Genomic DNA, 9,243 nt, shown 5'->3' on the forward strand with positions numbered 1-9,243 from the left:
GGGGAAGATAAGGCAGATTCAGGGAGAGAAGCCCCTACCTCCAGAAGCAGTTAGCAGAGGAACAAAGCTACCACTGTGGTGATGGCGACTGTTTGTGAAGAAAAGGACGAGCTGGGAATGAACCCAGAGCTGTCTGGGAAGGAGTCTCTCTGAAGAAATAGTAGGAATGCTTTGTTTGAGTGCGTTCACTTCTTTTTACTGACTAGCTAGGGGAGATGAACAAGTCCCCAGGGATTTTTCCTTTGGGCACAAAAGCAACTTCCTGGAATAAGCAGCACTTGCTCCAGTGAAAGTGTCAGCAAAGGAAACATATTTAAAAAAAAAAAAAAAAGCCAGCTCAGGGAGAACAGACATCTCCTATCTCCAGTGGTGAAAAAGCAAAAATTTTGACTCAAATCTCCCATATTAAAGCTGAAATGTGACTTTAGAAACTTTAGCCATGTAAAGGGAAATAGAAGTGGTGGACATGAGAGGCACTATGGGAAAGGTATTTTGTAGTGGCATGCCAATACAGAGAAAGGCAGCTTGGGAAATGAAGTCTGAAACATAGTGATGTTATAGAGAAAAGCATGCTGGGAAAGCCAGCATAGGCAATACCTGCATGCCCAATTCCTCACTGGGCTCTGCAGGTTGCCTCTTTCAGGGGAGCCACTCCATTGGTGAACATAGGATGGGCTTGTGTGTTTGGAGCCCGAGGGAAGCAGCACACTGTTGACAGACAAGCCCTGATTCTCTGCTCTAGTCTCTTGAAGCACCCAATGATCTGAAGGGGTGATGTGTAGCTGGAGAGCTCTCCAGTTCCCACCAAGCACTGCAGTCTCACAACCCACATATAAAATAATCACTCAGATGCTTATATTACTTATAAACTGTATGGCCGTGGCAGGCTTCTTGTTATCTTAAATTAACCCATTTCTATTAATCTATAAGTTGCCACATGGCTCGTGGCTTACTGGTATCTTACATCTTGCTTGTCATCTCGGTGGCTGGCAGGTCTCTCCCCCTCAGCCATCCACTTTCCAGCATTCTCCTCTCTCCTTGCCCCACCTATACCTCCTGCCTGGCCACTGGCCAATCAGTGTTTATTTATACAAAGCGTAATACATAGCAGTGATGCCTTTTCCATGTCAAAGTCTGGCCAAAGTGTCAGGTCAATTTGTCTTCCAATATGCCACTGTAGGTACTGGGAGTGCCTCAGCTCTGAATGGGGGACAAAGCTACAAGTGGAGCTCTTCTTCTGGGGACAACATAGCTCATGGAGGCACTTCTAGCCACCTTCTGCCCTGGTGATGTCAGAACAACAGACAGGTGCTGTTGTGAGGGCTGGGTGTGGAAGAGGCCAAAGGTGTGCTCACAGGCCCTTTGTTTTAGCTGAAGACCAGAGATAGAGAGGTGCACTGGAGATGGGGGAGGTGCAACCACAGGGTCCACAGACTTGGCTGAGGTGGTGGAGCCTAGTGAAAACCCCAGCTCCTTGCATGCCTGCTATTTGATGATGAGGTATGTCCCCATCATTTCATTGTAGTTTCTCTTTACAAAGGATTCCAAGACGGCATTGATATTAAACCCAACACGACAGTGTGTCTAGGACATTGGGATGTAAATAATTGTCACTTGGGATGTTTTCTTCCCATTTCATGACCCAAGAATGATGCTGGAAGTCTGCAATGGAGGGCCTCTTCTCTGTGTCAACTGTGAACATTTGGTGAATTAGCTTTTCAAGTTGCCCAGGGAATTGATCTAGATTGTCATAGGTCCCTTTTATGATATTCTCCTCCATCTCTTCCAGGGTGCTTCCTCAGAAGAAGTGGTACCCAGTGGTGATAAAATAGAGCAGCACACCCAGACTCCACACATCAGCCTTCTTCCTGTCATAGCCCTCTCCCAGTACCAGTTCTGGGGTATTGAAGGTCTTGGTCCCACATGTTCATGCAGTACAGTGCCAGCTCTAACCTGGTGGCAAGACCAAAGTCTGCCAGCTTCACGTTGCCCTCCTCATCTAGAAGGATATTTTCAGATTTCAGGTCAATAGATGATGTCAAGGTCATGGCAAATCTTGATGGCTGATAGGATCTGCACGAATATTTTCAGTGCTTTTTCCTCCTTCAGCCTGCCCTCCTCCATTATTAGTTGGAACAAGTCTCCTCCTGGGGTGATCTCTGTCACAAAGTAGAAATATTGTGGTGTTACTATAACCTGGAAGAGGCAAATCATGTTAGGATGGTGTAGTTTATCCAGGGTCGCCATCTGACATGATAACCAGAGGTCCTGCTCTCCCTTGTCTACAACTTTTATAGCCACCTGGGTGCCTGGGAGGCAATGACAGGCCAGTTTCACAGAGAAAAATGCACCCTGGCCAATGATAAGTGGACCGTGTATGTATTTTTCTGGTTCTTTTTTTGCGGGTAGCAGGCCATGAGGTGAGGTCGCCACTGTCCTCCTGTGAAGACAGTTTTTTGTGAAGCTGCAACTCAACAACTAACAAGCTAGATAGCAGTGAAAAAGTTCCACAGGTTACTGAAATCAGCTCCCTGGTCTGTAGGGACAGAACTGCAGCCCAGCCCACAGCCTTAGATACAGGACACTCATCCCTCACAGTGAGGTCCGAGTAAGAAATAGACCAACACCAGGAGGCAATATATAGCCCATGGTGACTGTTTCCATGTTAGGCCCCAGGCACATTTCCCATTGACTGACACTCTGTTCTCTGCAGGAGTCCCCTAGCAGCTTTCAGTCATGTGCATTTTCTCAAGGGAACAGCTTTCTCCATCACTTTAGCCTGGTGTGTGCTCCAATGCGGATCACTTACAAGGAGTTCCTCTCAAACTCTTCAAACGGTCCCTCTTTGTCTCAATTCTGAGACATAAGGCTGAAAAAATGGCCTGGGTGAATGAGCCTGGCTCTGCACATTGTGAGCTCTTCTGCTGTCCATCTGATGGACTCAGCCTTTTCTTACAGCCTCTAGCAATTTCTCTTAGTGGTTAGAGGCCAGGTTTAGACTTAGGATACCCTGTAAGCGGAAAGATGAAATTCAAGGAGTCAGGGCACCTATCGAGGAGTTCATTCCTCATCTGGAGTGAAGCAGGCATACAGAGGGAGAGCAGGGTGGTGAACAAGAGAAGGAGGTTTCCATGGCTCCTTTAGCCTCGCACGTCTCTGGGATTTCTTGAGGAGCATGCGGCCACCTCTGCACATCATGTCATAGCAATACATTGATGATCTTTCTCCCATTTCTACCAGCTAGCAGCACTCTGAAGTAAGCCCTTAGTGTATGTGGTGCAACAGCAAGATACAGCCGTGGCTGGATGGAACTCCATTTCATCAAGATGCTTGGGTGCCATGGATATTTTAACTATGTCAGTCAAGAGCATTGGGCTGTGCTGCTTGCCAAGTTGGCTCTTTCCTCAAGAGAAAAACATGGTGAGCATTTGTCACTGATCATTGATGTTTCCTCCTCAGAAATTCCACTGTAGATTTCCACCTCAGGAGGACAGTTTACAGTCAGTGGAGGATGATTGCTACTTTGGAGATGAGATGGAAAGATTTTATCATCCTTTGAGTCCTCTGCTGCAATGCTTGAAAAGTGGTCCCTTTAAAGATGACAATGCTGCTGAAACAAGAAGAAAACACTGACTTGGGATGTCCACCTCAGGTTCATTTCATCACATATTCAAAAGTACATATTCATTGATATTTCTCTCCCACTCTCACTCTCCCCCGCCTTTCTCTCTCCCTCTCCCCCTTTCTCTCTCTCTAAAGAGAAGGAGAATGTGTCTAGAATGTCCCCAGGTTCTTTTGGTCCAGAGCCTGGTCTCCAAAGTCACCCATTTTGTTAATCCTGCATTCTATAGCAGAATGTTTTTTGGCTTCAAATGTCTGTGTTCAATGCCCTGGTTCATGGCTATGGCACATACTGGTCCAGATGGCTGCCTCCCATAGCACCAAGCAAGGAAGACACTATGCTGACTCTTCTGCACTTTGAGGGTTCTTTCCTTCTGCTAGGACCCCCATTCTGCAGATAACAACTGTTTCTCTTTATCAACTGAAACATCTGAATGATGATGTTTGAGTGATCTAATGCGTTGATTAAATCCACTAGGGTTTCACTGCTCCCAAAACACCCTTGAGGAAGTCTGAAGTCAGTCTTCACATATAACTGGGAACCTAAGAGGTTGGAGAAGTTAGTAAATCTCACCAAAGCAGCCAAAGCCTGTCCTGCAGGCTGGCCTCCCTAGACATTTGGAGTGTCCAGCTGTCTGGCTTAGCCAGCCTCCATATGCACACACAGGAATGATACCCAAGTCAAAAATTCTATTGTACATCACAGCATGAGCAAAATTGCAGTGAGATGAGTCCCTGGCGATTCTTTAAGCCTGGGTTCAGTTTGAACCCCCATTAGCGCAAGGTAGAGAGATTTCAGGAAGCTGAGGTTGCAGTCAGAACATAACGGCCTGGAATCCTGCACAGAAATGCTGTCTATCAGGAGAGACAAGTGGGAGGGAAGGATGACATGGAGTCAATGTGGTTTCCAGGCTGAGCACTTGGACCTCTGTGTTGTAGTATTGACACAGATACTCAGACACATACACACTGGCTTCTATATTAAACAAAGAGTTATTCAAAATAAGCTCTTTGACATTCTCTACCTGCAGCTCTCAAGAGGAGGAAGAGCAAGCATTCTGATCAGAAATTTACAATTTAAGGAGGTGAGGTCCCATTAGGTGGCTTTGATGGAGGTCACACAACAAATGAGGTTTCTGGGTCTCTTTGGTCTGCAGGCTGTAGGACCCTTAGATCAGTTCCATCCATTTTCTCCATTTGCATTTCCCCAGTGCCCTTGCAGTGTGTACCTGGCTCTACTGTGTGTCTCCAGACAAATATCTACAGCATTGATATTGTAGACTGCAGCTCACAGGCTGTTCCTACTCAGTCACAAAGTAGAATTGTTCAGGTGTTATTTCAATCAGATATTGCAAGTGGATGATAATCCTGAAATTTAAGCTTGGGAACATGGTCATTTCAAGAGAACCTATACTTGTCTGTCTTTGGGGAAGAGTCTGACTTTTTCTGCCAATGGATTCCTGTGAGCACATGGAAAACCAGGTTTGCCAGTTCAGACATTGTATTCTACCCTGTGTCAGGCTTCTTCTGAGTGAGGTCCTGCTTAGTGCTGGGCCCCTTTGCCTTCCTTGATGTGTCCTGGGCTTCAGCCCCTCAGCTATTGCTCAGCGACTAGAGGAAAAGCTTTGCAGTTAATATTCTTCAGATAACAGATGAGTGGGTTTCTGGAGAGGCTCCTTCCTGCTCTGCAGAGGCTGCTCAACTCTGGGTCCTCATAAGATAGGGACTTCTTTCTAGCTGGACCTCAGTGCATGCTGAAAGGCCTGCCCTCAGAACAAAATCTGTCCCTGCCTCCCTACAGAAGGCCTGTCTCTAAACACTATCACACAGGTGTGACGGCATTGCCGTTTCAATCTGGGGAAGATACCAGTATGCATCTCTTTTGAGGTGCAGGTGGCAAAAGATTCCTGAATGGCATGTCTTCAGTCTCCGCCTCTGCTTCTGCAATGACTATTTCAGTGTGGAAGCAGTTTGCAAATCAGGGTGCTGCCCATGTGGCAAGGGCATTGCTTCTGAGGGTTTTCTGAATCTCATACAAAGGACAGTCTTTTGTGAACTCGGGGGATCTCGGTTCAATCTGGTGGGTCTCCTTGGGAAAAAAGAAGAAAAAGAAAAACCATGAAGACACTTTTACCCCATGACCTGTCCTTGAGTAGGTGCCAATCTTAGAAAAGATGCCTGAAAGGTCAAGAGCATGATCACTGGCTCTTGTTTTCTAGGGAAAAAGCAGAAGTGGAGGTATTGGTGTGGCAATGGAACGTCCATGGCCAGGGTCCCAATCTTTGCAGAGGTCCTTCAGATAAGACCAGGTTCTGGACAGCCTTTCATGGTGAGAAATATCCCCATATTTTTCTCAGAATTTCTCTTCTGCACTGATGCACAGATGATGTTTGAGTCACATCCAAGGTCAGAGAGCCAAGCTAAGATGGTGTGGTCTGGGCAGGTCTCACTTGGAAGAGTCTGTGAACTTTGCTCATGTTTGGTGGACCATGGGTGTTTCTGAATACCTTGTAGTGGGTGACTCCTGTGGTGGTGCAACTGCCAAAGTCGGTGACTGAGGGTTTTCAGCTGCCCAGAGACATGACCTGGATCATCAGATTTCCCTATTTGGATGTGTTCCTGCAGTCTATGAATGGTGTTCCCTAAGCAGGGGAGGTAGTCAGTGCTCATAACTCAGAGAGCATCCTGCCCAGACTCCACCCCTCATTCTCATCAGATCCTTTTCTGAGAAAGAGTTATGGAGCATTGAAGGGCTCAGGTCTAGTGTCCAACTCTAACCTTGCTGTCTGCATCCAAGTGGGTGCTTTAGGTTTTGTTTTGTGGCAGTATTTGATTATTGTTTTGGTCTGTTCAGATTGTGTCTCGGCCTCTTCTTTGTGTAGCCATCAAGATTCTTCCTCAGCACAATCAGTTATTAAGTCAAAATAGATGCTATCATGATGTGGGACAGGCAGTTTGTGTTCAGATGTTGCAACCTTTGGAGAACAGGCACTTCTGACAAAAATGTAGCACAGATCCTCTTCCGTGCTTTCCAGGATACGATTTGTGTGCCCACTCTGTCCCTGCGAGGCCAGAGAAGGTTAAATTTCAGAGTGTTGCCCACCCAGCTATAGTAAGTAGCACCATGTACTTACTCCTGAGGTCTCTTTCTGAACAGCAGGCTTAGAATTTAGGTTGAGCAACTACGTGGCTCCTCTCCTGACAAGTCCTGCGAAAATGTCAACCCAATACCTGGAAACCAAGACAACACAGGTACATCTGAGTTCCTTAGGTTGCAAAAATCTACTCCCTGGAGAATAGCCATGAAATTGCTACCCAGACCACGGACCTACATGCTGCTGCTTTTCTACTCACAACTGTTCCATGTGAACAAGAAATAGCACCCTGCTCTCATTAGCCTTCAGTAGCTGTCACTACTTTTCCCTCAAAGATCTTTTTTCTCCTTTGATAATGCTAAGGATCTATGGAATGGTTGAATGAGAATGTTCCCCACAGACTCATAAGCTCATTTTTGGGCCCCAGTCATAGAACTGCTTGGGAAGGATTAGGAGGAGTGGCCATGTTGGAGCTGGTGTCTCACTGGGGGTGGGTTAGGAGGTCTCCAAAGCCCATGTCTTTCTCAGTGATTCCCTCTCTGCCTGCTACTTGTGGGTGTGGGTGCACTCTTAGCTGATCCTCACCATGCCTTTGCTCTAATATCATGGTCACTAATTGTGTAAAATGTGAAGCTGAATTAAACACACTCTTTTATAAGATTTTTGCCTTGATCATGGTGTCTTATTACAGCAAAAATAACTAAGACACCTTAGTAGTTTTTGCCTCAGTGGATCAAAGAGGCCAATATTTACTTATTCAGAAGTCTAAGCCAGTATGATGTGTCAGAGGCCTTTGCGGGTGAGTATCTCAGATCATTTCAGGCTTTTAAGAAGGAGGTTGTTGAGGAAGAAGCCATAAATAGTCCTGCCCAGCTGGGGTGCCTATGAACCACAACAATGACGAGAATGGCAAGATATCCAGTTTGTCAGAGAGCTCCAGAAACATAGCTTTTCTAAGCTGAGGCCAGTGCTGGTACAGGCATGGGGGAGGGGGTTCAAGCTGCCCTTGAGTCAATCTTCTTATAAGTGATCCTGCACCAATACCCCAGATGTAACTGTCTTGTTAAATAAGAAACACAGAGCCAAATACAGAGTTAAAAGCCAACAGGTCAGAGCAATAGCTAAGAGCTGAGATTAAAAACCTTACCCTTCACTGCCGCTGCTGTCCTAACTCTCTGCAAGAGAACTACTTCCTGTGTGTTTGTGCTTTTTATTGACTTTCTGGTCTGCCTTCTCATTGGTTGTAAACTCAACCACATGACCTCCTCATCACTGCCTGTACAGACCTCCAGGTCTTCTATGGTTGGTATTGAGATTAAAGGCATGTGTCTCCATGCTGGTGGTGTCCTTGAACACACAGAGATCTGCCTGTCATGTGATAGGGATTAAGGGCGTGTGCTACCACTGCCGGACTTCTGCTAGGGCTTGCTATTAGCTCTGACCCCCAGGCAAATTTATGTATTAACATACAAATAAAATCACATTTCAGTACAAATAAAATATCACCATATTTCCCCTTTTCCATTTTAATAAAAAGAAAAAAGGAAAAAAGCTATAACTAATATAAGAAAAACGGTACACAAAAATACAATAACAATATACCACACATACAAGCAATAAATACCTAAAAAAAATGTCTAGTCCATTTGCCTTTGACAAATTCAGAGAAAATCATTCCATTTTCTATCCTATTTTGGCAAGTCCAAAATGTATCTAATTCACTATCCTAACAAGTCTTAAACTGTAACTAACTTATCTTCAACTATAACTAACTAATCATCAACTCCCTCAGAGACCCAAGAAAAAAATAATATTACCTAAAAAATAAAAACAGGAAGTGCATGCAGGCAACTTCCAAAAAACAAATGTGAGTTGACAGAAACAGCCAGCTGCCTGGACAGTCACCCAAGGTTTCTCCACAGCATTGGGGCATCATCTTCAGCCTATAGGCTTAGCGTATAGGATGTACACAAGGTCAACAGTTCGACCTCACATTTGGTGAGAGCAGTCCATGTACCAGAAACACCTGAATTCCACTAGTGTCATGTCATAATTCACGATTTTAAATTCTGGAAATTGTTAATTTTTTTTAATTCAGCTTTCCATTCTTCTTGGCTATGTGTATGTGAGGCTTCTTCTTGGCATCCCATTCTTCTCCACATCCCTCTAGTAATTGCCAGTCTACTATTGAGAAGTGTGAGCTTAGTTACTCTTCAAGAAGAACTGTTTCAGCTGCTGTTCCATTGCACATCAGAAGCCATCGGCCCACTGCCTGTTCAGCTGCCTTCGAAGAAAAGGGCACTGTACCTTTTCCAGATTGCAAAGGCCACTTCAGGGATGGTGTCATATTGTCCTGGCCTCAGAAGATGCCTTTTGATAAAGCCACAACCACACTAGTTTTGGCAAGAATTGGTAGTCCATTGTTTCATGTCCTGTCTGTCCTGTTTGTCAGCAGTTGATTCGAGGATACTTTGTTGTTCAGTGGCTAACTTTTGCCACAATGAAAGTTAACTCCATATGCAGTTTC

General features: G+C 45.3%; 1 pseudogene across 7 annotated transcripts in view; it reads right to left on the minus strand.

Annotated features, from left to right (window-relative positions):
* Positions 1–853: 853 nt before the first annotated feature.
* LOC143268285 (putative sperm motility kinase W pseudogene) overlaps positions 854–9,243 on the minus strand; it is a 34,112-nt pseudogene continuing 25,722 nt past the window's right edge. For 6 of the 7 annotated variants that reach the window (XR_013044019.1, XR_013044022.1, XR_013044021.1 and 3 more), the window contains 2 exons: positions 6,756–6,852; positions 854–3,607 (listed from right to left, as the gene is read on the minus strand). The product of XR_013044019.1 is annotated as a putative sperm motility kinase W pseudogene, transcript variant X3 (transcript). Of the gene's footprint in view, positions 3,611–6,755; positions 6,853–9,243 lie in introns of all 7 variants that reach the window. The other variant, XR_013044023.1, reaches the window with a different exon arrangement.

Source organism: Peromyscus maniculatus, chromosome 13 (genome assembly GCF_049852395.1).
Source record: "Peromyscus maniculatus bairdii isolate BWxNUB_F1_BW_parent chromosome 13, HU_Pman_BW_mat_3.1, whole genome shotgun sequence".
Classification (NCBI taxonomy): Eukaryota; Metazoa; Chordata; class Mammalia; order Rodentia; family Cricetidae; genus Peromyscus; species Peromyscus maniculatus.